This window comes from Suncus etruscus, chromosome 3 (assembly GCF_024139225.1).
Source record: "Suncus etruscus isolate mSunEtr1 chromosome 3, mSunEtr1.pri.cur, whole genome shotgun sequence".
Classification (NCBI taxonomy): Eukaryota; Metazoa; Chordata; class Mammalia; order Eulipotyphla; family Soricidae; genus Suncus; species Suncus etruscus.
Window position 1 is genome coordinate 31,271,318 of NC_064850.1, and position 13,108 is coordinate 31,284,425.

At 32.4% G+C, this 13,108-nt stretch overlaps 1 non-coding gene across 1 annotated transcript; it reads right to left on the reverse strand.

Annotated features, from left to right (window-relative positions):
* Window positions 1-6,994: 6,994 nt before the first annotated feature.
* LOC126004816 (U6 spliceosomal RNA) lies at window positions 6,995-7,098 on the reverse strand. Its single transcript, XR_007494063.1, has one exon. It is a non-coding gene; the product is annotated as a U6 spliceosomal RNA (small nuclear RNA).
* Between the last annotated feature and the right edge of the window lie 6,010 nt (window positions 7,099-13,108).

Here is a 13,108-nt window from a genome sequence, read left to right on the forward strand (position 1 = left end):
CAATAGGGAATCACTAAACTTCAGGTGAAAACAATGAAATAATCTAGATGGTTTCAGTAGTACAACCTAGAATTATTAGTAGTATGTAAAATATCATTATATCGAATAACATGTCAAGAGTAATGATCAAAAGGGTTAGACCATTTTCTTGCTGCCAAGATAAGATTTTGATAAATATTTGGCAACCTTCAATATATTATTGCCTTGATAGGATTAAAATGTTGATAGCGTTAAAATGGAAATATTGATGTAGATGTTCTTTTTAGCTGGAGGAAATGTGATTATGTATCATTTATTTGAAGTGTAAATATTCTTCAAATTCCAAATCAAGAAATCTACTCTCATAGGTATGAAAACAATAGTAGATATTACTTTTTAAAATTTTCACTCTTAATAATGTTATGATAAACTAATAAACTTTCTTGTACAAATGTACAAATACTATGTATAAAAATCTAAACAAAGTGGTGCTGGAGTGATAGCAAAGCAAGTAGGGTTTTTGCCTTGCATGTGACTGACTCAATCTTGATGCCTGGTATCCCATATGGTCCCTGAGACTGCCAGGTATTATTTCTGAGTGCAGATTCAGGACTAAATCTAGAGCTATGCTGATTGTGACCTAACCTGCACTCCCAAAATCTAGTAAATTGTATTTTCATTACTATGGATTATCTATTATCTATAAAGTTTTGAAATACTGTTATTCATCTATTAAACATAAAAATTTTTTTGTTTTTTGGTTTTTTTGGGCCACAGCTGTTTGATGCTCAGGGGTTACTCCTGGCTAAGCATTCAGAAATTGCCCCTGGCTTGGGGGGACCATATGGGACACCAGGGGATTGAACCATGGTCCTTCCTTGGCTAGCATTTGCCAGGCAGACACCTTACCTCTAGCGCCACCTCGCCTGCACCTAAACATAAAAATTATATATATATATATATGTATGTATGTATGTATGTATGTATGTATCCTGGTTCAATTCCTGAAACCTCATATGGTCGCCAAGCCTAACAGAACTGATCCCGTACACTAAGAATATAATGTTTTGTGCACCACTGGACATGGACCCCAAAACAAAATTACAATCAAATAGTCTAGCATATCTGATGAACTGAAGTGCCCAAGATCTATACCTCATATAAAAGATCCATTTTTCCACTATTGAACTGTTGTCTATTATGACGTACAACTAAAAGAGAAATATGTTGACAAAATAAATATTCATTTTTATTCAGTTACAGTCTTAGCCAAATATATCATTAATTTAATTTAGAAAGACAAAAACTTCCCTACAGTTAGCTTCTAAATACATTATTGAATGGTGAAAAAAAACTCTCAGAAAACTGCCTTTTTGCTAAATTAAAAACTTAGCATTTTGTCAATCTAATGTTTGTTTTTAAAATTGTTCAACTTTGCCTTAAACATGCAGGCAGTAAATCAGGAAATCAGCTAAAATAAAAGTATTTAACACTGAAATTAATCAATCAAAATTTCTAAGATCTTGCCACTGAATAAAGGGAAACAATGTTTCCAGGCAGATGTAGCATAATAATATTAAAAAAACCTAACAAATGTATTGATGTTTTACAAAATTTTTTGATACTGTAGTTGGCTGATGATTTCTTTATATTTTAAGATTTTAGCACAATCACAAACCTTTCACTTTTGCCAGCTTATATGAGTATTATTATAGCATATAATAGAAGTTTAAAATACTAAATGCAAATACAAGTTCTTCACTTAAACATCCATCAGATTTATGATTATATTTGGTCATGTTAATGTTAGTCAACAGACATGTCTTATCTCAAATAAATTAGTTTAATGGATGACATGAATACATAATCTTCTAATGCTGCTAGGTTGTCTTAATTAAACTTATTTTCCCCTGCCAAAAACAGTTGCTGAATTGCTTTCAATTTTTGAAATAATGTGTTAGCAATTTGAAATTTACTATGTTATATATAATATAATTATATTTTCATATATTAAGAAACATTATCAGGTGATTGTCCAGTGGGTGGTTGTATTTCTTCATGCTTTGGGGGATCAGTTGCCCATACACTTTTGCCTTCCTATTTATGATCATTTTATTAGTGATGACTGGTTTTCTTCCTTTGGAATAAAGAGTAGGCATAATATATGTATCTTAATAAGTATAATATCCTCATCAAGAGCACAAGGAGGCATGCATTATGCCCATTTCAAAAGATTGTTTTTCTAAAACCAAGACTCATTTTCTTAAATAAAACTCACTTTATGCACAGGTATCAACTATATTCTCTTTGTATCAGCCAGTGAGAATTGCTGCTTGGAAAACTAGTATAAAACGCCCATCCAGTGGTCACACACTGCTATTATTAGCTAAGCACTTTATTCTTCCCAACTATGAAACAAGCTTACTTGTTGACTTGCAAATAGACTAAAATATCACTCCTTGTTCTTTAGAAATGTTTTTATTTTTTTGCCACACCCAGATTTGCTCAGAGGTTATTCATGGCTTTGGGCTCAGGAATAGCTCCTGGCAGGCTCGGGGGACCAGGCCACCATATAAAATGCCGGGAATTGAACCAGGGTCCATCCCAGTTCTGCCAAGTGCAAGGCCAAAGCCCTATTGCTGTGCTATCACTCCAGCCCAGCTATGCTTTTTCTGTATTAGACTATAAAAGAACATGGTTGCAAGCACTGAAGTGTGTCTGGTGTCTGTTCATATGTGTAAAATGTATAGTCTGTATGATGATACTTTGAAACTATGATGCATTTTCTTTTACATTCTCTCATTAAGTGTTTTCTGATCTTTAGATATTATTACTTTTTATTTCAACAGAAAGCTAAAAATATGTAGTTGATGTTTACATAGCTTTGTCTCTTTCAATTTATACAAATATGTGCATATACAGAATATATTTCCTATACTGAAGCGAGCAGTATTATCATAAGAAACATTGAGAGTATCAACAAACATACAAGAAACTAAGATCAATGGTACTATGAAACTGAGTAACTTCTGATAAACAAAGGCTACTCTCCCATATGACTTACACTCCCAGGCAACTTGATAAATAGAAAAGAAACCCACCTGAGGTAGAAAGATAAAGTTGTTCTGCTTACAAACGCTGGTTTGCAGTTAGCAAGAACAGGCAAAAGTTTGCTCAAGGCAATCTTATGTAAAGCATTATCAGTCTCTTAGAGAAGGAGAAGGGACTTGTTCCTATACATCACTGTCACTGTTGAGCACTATGAAGCAAAAGCAGAATAAGTGTAAACTGACAAAAGGTACAAGTCAAATGCAAGAATGAGGGGAGAGGCCCAATGCTGAGAAGGCGGGAGAGTTAAATTGTCTGCTTTGTATTTTGCAGATGCAGACTATTTTCCAGACCCCCGTGCTCTTTCAAACATTGCAGGTGTGACTTCAAAATCAGATCAAACTAAATTAAAAAAAGGAACCAGATTACAAAAATTTAGTGAGGCAAACAGATGGAGAAATGGCAGAACTCTTTTGCTTTTTTATGAGATATTATCATGGATTAATATCAAGGATGAGGGTGGAAGAACAGCTATGATAGATGCAGATCAAAATGATGCTATCATGGGAAGCTGCAGAAAACTAGTTTTCTTTATGCTTCTATTCAGATTATAATACCAGCTTGCTTCATAAAGTCTCAGAAGCTTCACTTGTATTGGATTACATTGGCTTCTTAAACTCTGATTTTTTTTCTTGTTTCTTTTTAGGGGATAATTTATTTTTCTTTCACAATCTAAATGCTCGTCAAGACACAATTCGTTCATTTTGATTGACTATTCGTCTCTAAAAACTTCTACTTTGAGAAATTGTTCACATGGTATCTAGATCTGTGCTGAAAAGAGTTCCTTTGCTCGAGGATCATGGAACAAGCATGTGTTTGTTTTTGGTATCGTGAAAAAGAATATTTTTGGTACTATTTCAAATTAAGCTTGTATACATTTGATCTTTCACTTGCTTACTCATCTGTCTTTCAAAACTAATCCAACTATAATCATTTATGACTACTGTGCAGTTAAGTTATGGCAAGTCCATCTAAAAAACTAAACTTATTTCTTTAGTCTTCTGTTATTATCAGAAAAAAATAAATGTTATATTTACTTCATATTTTATTTCTATTAGCCAATTTTGATTTAGATAATTGCAGTGGGGAACAATTAGGATTACCTGATTCTAAATATTTTTGTGTCAAACTGCACAATAGCTATTGTGTTATTTTACAGTCTTCACAATATTCTAATAAATAAGTAATAATATCCTTCAATTTCACAGTGAGACATAAAACAGGAGAAGAAACATTAAAGAAGGTTACCAGGTTATTTCGCATGAACAATAATTCAGATTTAGGTCTTTTAACATAATTTTATTTTACTTTGAATCAACCCGACCTCATGTGGCTGAAAGAACTTTGGAAAGGACAAAGGCATCTACAGGATATAGTAGGGACTATTACAGTTGACTGTGTTCATGGGGATCCCAGGATTGTGCTGTGTGATTCGGCAAAAAAGTCTGCAGCTGCTGCTTTGTCATTTGTATTAATAAGTCCCATGACATTCTCCATCCTTGTCATAGTCCCATTCCTGTTTCATCTGACCCAGCTGTACAAACCCAAACTTGTCCACCACCTGGGCTGGAAGAAATGACTCAATAATGGATCACGCATGCCAGCTCAGAGTTCTGAGACAGCACTTCTGACTGCTTCTCCTTGCAATCAGGCATGGCGTGTTTTTCTGCTTCATCCATCTTTCTCCTTGGCAGAATCAGGCAGTGGAGGTTAAAAGGATTCTCTCGACCTTGAGCCTGACATCTAAACCTTTGGCTGAGAATAAAGTTCTTTTGATATCCTTTACAACTCGCCTCAGTAAAATGCAATATGCCAGTCTTATCTGTATAAATCCTACTCCCTAATTCATATATGCATGCACATTATTTTTTTAGTTTCATAGTATGACTTTTATTTAAAAATGTATTGCTTATTTTGTCTATTTTTATTTATTATGATCATGATTTCTTTCTGGACATTTTAATGATATGAATTAAATTTCAAGTATTGTTATGTCTTTTTTAGCTAATTATTAAAAATATTGTCATATAAGTAATTTCTAGTAGGATATGATGTTTAATAGTTCATGCCATAATAACAAAAAATAAATATACCAATTCCCTTTGATCTACATTCCCTTTGATCTACATAACTATCACACATTATCATATTATTTTCATCTCAAATTTAAAGACCAGAAACTGAACAATTAAGCAATTTGTGCAAGTCACATTTTGAAAAGATGTTACCAGAACTCAAACCATTATTTTATCAAAAGCTACACAGTGTGGGCAAATATTTTAGATACTCAGATTAATTTTGTTTCATGGTTTATAAGTTAATTATTTTATTTTCAATCCATCTTTTCATTTTCTGATGTAATAAAAGCTCATGTTTATGTATTTATTTACTTGTCAAAAGATATTACAGTAAAACTAAATAGTGTCTTTGCAAGATATATTTCTGTAAATATTAGGAAGAAGAGTGAATAGCTATTTGCGCCTTTAGAAAATTTAATCTAGTTGTACATGAAAACAATAAATAATTGCACAACACATTTGGCTGATAACTTTTGATGTTTCACAGCTTTAAGTAAAAATCTGTACTAATGACTATAAGTGTCTATACACATCACTCATATTTTCATTGAAGTATGGACTTATAGAAGCCAACACCAGATTCCTATTTCTACTTACACATATGAAAAGAATTCCAAACTAGCATGAGTCAAACTTAACTCCAGGCACCATTTGTAATATATAATATACAACTTCTCTCAAAAACTCTCCCCTATCTACTATTTGTGGTATTGAAAGAATAAATCCATATGCCAGTTTGGCCTTACCAAATCACAGAGGCATTCTTGAACCTCCTATATTTCTCATCCCTTGAGTTTAAATCTGTTGGACATTCATACACGTTTCTTCTCCAAATTATGTCGCCAGCTTAACTACTTTACTGCTTCATTTCCAATATCTAGTTTGAATTGCCATCATCTGGTGTCTAGACTAAATACCATCTTAACTCATCTAACTTGTACTTAAATTTACTTTATGCAATTGAATTGAAATCAAATTTATTATAAATATACATGCAAGTGCACAATTTTTAAATTTCTAATAAGTGACACTTTATAAAAACAGATACCAACTAGTAGGTTATATGCTTTATACACTTTTCTAGTTCGTCTCCAACCCACTTTTAGATAGCTGCTGCATCCATCCTTACACTATTGACTAGAATTTTTGGTTAGCAAGCACATATAAAGTGGATTATAGTTTATGCATACTTTCATATCAATTTCAGATTTATTTTAATTAACAAGTTTTTGAAATTAGTCCTTTTTCTGTTGTGCTTTATTCAATTTTACTGATGACTAGAATATCATATAGATCAATGACAAGTTTTATATTTATTATCCTATTGATGACTAGTTTTTGTTTTGTGATATTTTTAAAAACAGTTTCAAAGACAATCAGGATTCAATCCTACATAAAAACATAGGCTTTTATATCTCTTTAGAACTGTAATCCTGAGTACATGGCAATTGGTAAATTTAAATAATTTCTATTCTCTTTTAAAGAAGTTCTTTAATTCTTCTTGAAAAACTGGCCAATAGAATATAAAATCCCTAAGCTTTTGCATACATTTGGTTCTCCTAAACATATCTTTAAATAAAATAAGATTGAGAATGTAGCTGGAAAGATATTCCTGTTGATACATTAATCTCATTGTGTTTTTGTTCATTTTTCATTGTAGTTCTCTTCCATTCACTTCTGGGTCATAGAATCTCATTTCTCTGAACTTTTGTAAATGTTACTAACTTTCTTCTTTCTCCCTTTAACATTCTGTTTCTTTATTTGGCTTTTATCATTCTGAGTAAAATGTGTCTTAGAGTTTTTCTATTTAGTCTATTTTCTTTTTTTTTTTTAATATGGAACGCTTCACAAATTTGCGCGTCATCCTTGCACAAGGGCCATGCTAATCTCTGTATCATTCCAACTTTAGTATATGTGCTGCCGAAGTGCGCACTATTTAGTTTATTTTCACTGGGACTTTTCAGGCCTCTTGGATCTGGGTACGTATATTCATCAACTATAGATAATTCTTACTATCATTTTTTTAATTATTGGATATGTATTGAATTTCCCTTTCTGATTTTTAGAAACTTCACTATTTCTCATATTATTTTCTCTTAAATTCATACCCTATAGGTTTCCTCCATCTTACTTTGGTGTTTCTATATGTTTACCTCAGCTGCTGTTTGTTATTCTGTAGTTCAGATATTCTATTGAGTTTTTATTACCTAGTACAATTCTAATTTCTCTCATTTCTGATTCTAATTTTTTTAGTTTGGGTTCTCATACTTTCTGGCAAACATTTTGTTTACTAATAGTGTTATCATTCTTTGATAGCATGTTGTCACTTACCACATTTTCACTAAAGAGAACTTACAGAACTAGTTGATATTAGTTGAGACTTTTTTGCAGTGTTTTCTCACTCATTGGCTTTAGTGGTCTTCTATACAATTTCCTCATTATATTTGCTGCTTTTTTTTTCTATAAAGAAGGTGAATATTGGTATTAGTTAACTCCCTTGAAGACTATGAGGCTTTATGGTGAGATTTCTCCTTTTTTATTCCCATCTATCTTCACACAGTGACAAGAAGATTAAAATGAGTAGTAAGAAATTCTGAGAGTAGAAATATTGTGTAGCCATATATGCAGCTGCACAATTCAAATATGTAGATTTTGGCCCATTTATAAGATATGTAACATTGGATGTCTTGTTTTTGTTAGTTAGTTAGTTTGTTTTTCAGCCTCGCCTGGTGACGCTCAGGGGTTACTCCTGGTTATGCGTTCAGAAATCGCTCCTGGCTTTGGAAAACATAAAAGACTCCAGGGGATCGAACCATGGTCTGTCCAAGATTAGCATGTGAAAGGTATACCCCTTGGGCCACCGCTCTGGCCCCCGATTTGGAAGTCTTAGTTAAAAAGAATGGAGGGCCGGGAAGGTGGCGCTAGAGATAAGGTGTCTGCCTTGTAAGCTCTACCAAGGAACGGACCATGGTTCGATCCCCCGGCGTCCCATATGGTCCCCCCAAGCCAGGGGCGATTTCTGAGCACATAGCCAGGAGTAACCCCTGAGCGTCAAACGGGTGTGGCCCAAAAACCAAAAAAAATTAAAATAAAAAAAATAAAAAGAATGGGGATCCACCTTCCAAATAGCCATATTAAAAGCAAATGTCATATTAATCTAATCACCTGGAGATATTGGAAAACAAAAGGAATTTTAAGAAATGCTGGTGGAATCCTTTTCAAAATTCTAAATGATATAAAATTATGCCAAATATTTTCTCTGCATAAATTAGAGTTATTTGGCATATTTTATGCATTTGTTTTAGAACTGCTTTCTTCTGTTATAAGGGCTTACTATAGTTCTTTGCCCAGAAATCACTGCTTAATAAACATATGCAGCAGCAAGCATTGAAATAATGTAAGGCATATTCAAAACAAATGTATTAACCACTATCTCTGGTTCAGGACAAAATTTGACATTTTACTCTTTTTTTTAATATACTAAATTAAAAGGTGCTGCAGTGACAGTACATTAACTATAGCATTTGTTTTGTACATTGCAACCTGGGTTAAATCACTAGCATTTTCATATGATCCTCTAACTTGTCAGGATTAACCTCTGAACAAAGAGGCAAGAGTAAGTTTGGAGGTGATGGAAATTCCTCTGATTTTATGTTAATATGTACCTAAAATATTATTGTCAATGATATGTAAGCCACTATGATTAAAATAAAAATTATATTAAAAATTAAATGGTGCTTATTTCTCTATTTTCAGAAAAATATGTATAATTGACAAATTTTCTGTCAAAAATGCATGATGGAATTCACTCATAGAAACTGAAATGTTATTTAATAAGACATAAAATTTTTTCAATTTATCAAATTTGCTGATAGTATTTATTGATAGTATTTTGTCATAGACTTAGTATATTTTCATAATGACATAATTTCTCAATCTCTTCATATTCTAAACTTTATCTCAATGTTTTTAAATAACTCATTAAATATAGCAATATTATTTTAAACACCAATGTTTTTATGTAATAACATTTTCTATCATTTTCCTCTTTTACTTTCCACTAGTTTCTCTACTAACATTTATTATATACTTTGTATTTAATTTCAAATTTTAAATTATATATTTATATTTTATTGACAGTATTGTTAGTCTTAGTCCATGAATATATTGTTTCAGCATTACTCTGATCTCTACTGGAATGCACAATTTTCTCCAACGAAGTTCCAAGTGTCCAGTCATTAAAAATATTCATATATGTGTCCTCAAATCAGGTAAGTTCAGTTCTACAGATCAAATCTCCAAATCTGCTGACTTTGGCCATTTGTTGCTGTATTTTGTCATATATATGAGATCATTATGTACCTGTACCACTCCTCTTATCTCCTACTTGACAACACTCAGTGTGATACAATCAAGTTCCATTCATATAATGGCTAATTTCATGATTTCATCTTTTTATTAACGGAGTAACAGTTTATTGTATATAAAAGGTATCATATAATATATAATATACAATGTTATGTATCATATATAGTATTATATAGATATGTTTATGCATATATACATATATTATATATAAACATAATTTCTTTATCCATTCATTTTTGGGGGGGGCATTGAAATGTTTACAGATACTGGCTATTATGAAAAACTAGTACTGCAATGACCATAGGGAGACAAATGTCTTTTAGAAACAGAATTGTTGGGGCCAGAGCAGTGGTGCGGAACAGTAAGGCATCTGCCTTGCCAGCGCTTGCCTAGGACTGACTGCGGTTCGATCCCCAGGCATCCAATATGGTCCCCCAAGCCAGGAGCAATTTCTGAGCGCATAGCCAGGAGTATCCCCTGAGCATCACTGGGTGTGCCCCCTTACCCCAAAAAAAAAGAAACAGAATTATTTTTCTTGAAGTAGATATCAAGAAATGAAATTGCTGTGTCCTATAAAATCTCAATTTTTAATTTTTTATAAATAACAATTGTTTTCAAAAGTGATTGAATTAGGTAAGATTAATAGCTAAACTGGGTGAAATTCTTTTCCACTAATTCACACCGGACCTTAGTTATTTTATTCTTTTTTATGTGCAATTTCTTTGGTGTAAGCTGATATCTCATTGTTGCTTGACATGCGTTTCCCTGACGACAAAAATAAATATTATTTTTCACATACTAGTTGGTCACTTATGTATTTTTTAAGAAAGTGATTGCTTTATTGGGAATGTGTGTTATTTTATTTTATTGAAAACATTGTGATCTGGGGCCGGAGAGATAGCATGGAGGGTAAGGTGTTTGCCTTTCATGCAGACGCAGGATGATTTGAATCCCGGCATCCCATATGGTCCCCTGTGTTTGCCAGGGGTGATTTCTGAGCATAAAGCCAGGAGTAACCCCTGAGCGCTCTGGGTGTGATCCAAAAACAAACAAACAAACAAAAAAAAACACAAAAAAAGGAAAACATTGTGATCTACAAATTCCTTCATAGTTAGATTTTATTTTATTTTTATCACTATCATAACTTATTAAACTTAAGATATAAAAATAATAGAATTTTTGAAAATATGCATTGAATACTTATTGTTAAAAATAACTCTCTACAGTTAAATATTTTTTTTCTTTCCACAAGTGTCCCTCCTACCCACCCCACACCGGCCTGTACTCTAGACAGGCTTTCTATTTCCCTCATTCTAACTATTGTCATAGACTTTAAACATATAGTGAATCAGGCCTATCCCCACCTCCAGGGTCGACCAACCACCATCAAGGTTCCCAGAGTGCATCCTAAATTAACACCCTTTTCCCCTGGCCTGCTGATATAACAGGATCATTTTAAGTTTGGATTATTATAGTTTGGGTCTCTTGATTCTATTTTTGTTGATTTTGAATTGGATATTTAGTTCTGTCCGTTTTTATTTCCACCAACGCATCTGAGACTACTTGGCCTCTGACCTCCATCTTCCTTTTTATTTCTTTTTAATTTTATAGAAAATTGCAGAAATGAGACAAAACAAAGTATTTTATGTTCGAATGTTCTATAAAAAAAAAAAAAGCAGGGCCCCTATCTTAAAGATTTAAAAGGGGGATGGCAGTTTTTTTCATAGGCACAGCAAAAGTTAGGAAAAATAAAAGGAGAACTTTGGCCTAAATATAGGCTTTCCCCACCCATGAAGCATCATGCTATAAGACCAACTACTGGCTCTGGGCATCCTAAATTGTCTATCCCAAAGGGTTTTTTGTTTGTTTGTTTGTTTGTTTGTTTTGTTTTGTTTTGTTTTTATGGTCACAGGAAAAGTTCTCAATTCAAGGTTTTCACACTCAGGCTTCTGAATTAAAGATCATGGTTTTTGTACAGATCCTATGTTGAAGTCAGGATGTTTTTTTAAGGCTCTGTCCCTTTTATTGATAAACTTAGTTTATTTTGTTGCTGTTATGTTGAGTTTTACAAATTCTTGTGATAGCATGAGTATTAACTTTGGCAGAAATTTGTGAACAATTATTTTCTCCAAGTCTGTACAGTATGTTTTTAGTTTAGCAATTATTTATTTTGTGGTACAGAATCTTCTTAATTTTATGAATCTCTGTACATGTTTCCCCTTATTTGCTTGTTCAAAGGCATTGTCATTCAATGTTATGAAGAACTCGGCTATTTTCTCTCAATACAATTTATGGACTACATTCTAATATTAAGATTTTTAATTCATTTTGATGTACTATTGGGTACAATGTGAGATAGGAATTTGAGTTCATTATTTTTACATGTGGTTAACCAGGTTTATTATAATGAAAATTTCAGCAATGTTTATTCTAGTTGCTTAAAATATAATTATTTAAAAATTTTATTCTATTATTAATGACAGGTTTCATGCATACAATACTATGCTCCCACCAGTGTTTTTCTTCCTTCATCATTATCTCATAGTAGCTCTCTTAAGCCATGCTATCAACTCATCATGATGCTATCAGTTCTGTAAATAAACTCACATAGTCTGTTGCTTCAGGTCATTTGTTATTTCCTTACTTTGCTTCATCATGTCTCAATCCTTTCTTATGCTTCAATCCTTTCTTTGTCTAACAAAAATACCTTCAAGGTATTTAAGGTATTTGTCAATATCTTTAGTTCCAACCAAATAACAGAAAATTACATGATTTAAACTTTCCTCATAGCATTATACTGTATATATATATATATATATATATATATATATCAAAATATCATTATCCATTTATCTGTACTCATATACATGGGTTTCTTCCATAGTTGGCTATAGTAAGTAATATTGAAATAATGTTGAAATACTGAAATAATACCAAAGTGAACATAGGAACACAATGTATATTCAAAATAGAGATTTTTGGACATTTGGAATTGACTCCCAGAAGTGTTTTTTCTGGGACTTAGTTTTTTTTAATGGTATCCAATGATTAATTTATAATATTTAAATAAAAATTATACCAACAACAATTGATCTAGCAAAATGAGCCTGTAATTACAATTGAGTGGACAATTTTGTAGATATTGCCAAGAATTTCTATGATTCTAAAATTCTTTGGTTACTTATAAGTAAATTTCTAAAGATACCAAGTTCACATATTAATGTTGACGTATCACATTGGATCCACACCAGCCATCAGTGTAACATGAGCTTGAGAGAACAGAGAAAAGGTACAGTGATATTGTTAATATTTAAACTATAGCTACATGGAATAAGAAGCTGTAAGGAAGATTGCAGGCAGTTAGTTCATCGAAGTACCATTGGAAAAGAAAACAGAAATGTGAAATACTATACTGAGAAAGGGACATAAAAATCTTTGATAATTTCTGTTAAATATTAATATCTGTTTAATTACCCTTAAGCATCATAATTACAAACATTACTGTGGTTGGTTTTCAGTTAGACAAAGGACACCACCCTTCACCAGTACAACATTCCCACCAATAATGTCCCCTA